The sequence below is a fragment of the Austrofundulus limnaeus genome, unplaced genomic scaffold (genome assembly GCF_001266775.1).
Source record: "Austrofundulus limnaeus strain Quisiro unplaced genomic scaffold, Austrofundulus_limnaeus-1.0 Scaffold199, whole genome shotgun sequence".
In the NCBI taxonomy this organism is placed as follows: Eukaryota; Metazoa; Chordata; class Actinopteri; order Cyprinodontiformes; family Rivulidae; genus Austrofundulus; species Austrofundulus limnaeus.
In genome coordinates, this window is record NW_013952601.1 from 244473 (window position 1) to 245599 (window position 1127).

Genomic DNA, 1127 nt, shown 5'->3' on the forward strand with positions numbered 1-1127 from the left:
GTATGGATCACTTGGGTTGTTACCAACATCTAGTGAAAATTTCATGTCATTAGCACCTCTAGTAATATATTTACTGAGAAAATTGGTGACGTGTTCAATACTTATTTTACCCACTGTATATATTTGCAACAGATAAAACCAAAGTACCACATTTTCATTACTTCAATCATTATAGCTGTTGAAGTGGAATTTTTTCTTTATAATTTATTTATTTTACATAAAAAACACTTTGGTTTGTCTAGCAAGACCAATTTTTCTGTTCCTACCCAAACACTTAATTCAAACAATGATTATTTCTTCAGGTGAGCTTCAGTTTAATCCTCCTTATTGACACCAGCTTTGTTCATTTGGCTGTCCAAGACTGGTTCTAACAGTAACTCTGAGATACTGGATTAGTATTGAAATAGAGCCATTTTTTATGTTTCTGGTGGAAAAATTTTAGCAGAAAACAAACAAACAAACAAGAAGACACAGACTTGAAACTTGATTGCACACAGAAAATGTAATATTGATAAAAAGCATTAGATTAACTGATTGTTGCAAACCTTGAAAGTTCCTTCTAGAGACTGTTCTTGTTTCACTGCAACTTAAAAGTTTATGCACCCAGGTTTGATTTTTGCTGACTATTTCACTCACAATGTCACCAAGTAATATAAAAACACAATTTAAACAGGCTAAAAGGATTTTTGTAAATGTACAACATTTACAGAAATGTTGACATGTTCGAGCCCTGTTCAGACAAGACGTGGAGAAAAAAAGCTATTTGCTCTGAGGTTAAAAAAAACTTTCTCACAGATAGCCTTGAAACTGTGTTCATACCAAGTTGGTAAAATACATTAGCTACTTATTTAACTCAATCTTGACTTAATTATCTCATGTTTATTTTAGTATACACTAATTAAACCAAAATGTGTAATGAGTCAGGAATCCCATGGTTGCCAACTGTGGAGGACAGAATCTGACTTAATTAGAAATAAAAGCAGAAATATATAAATGGACCAATAAATAAATAAATACACTTAAAATGCACCAATTAAATTTAAAAAAGTAGAACTTTATCTCATATTTTATGATTTAATTGACCATCATATTTATTTTTCCAGCTTATTTCTAATAAATTATATATA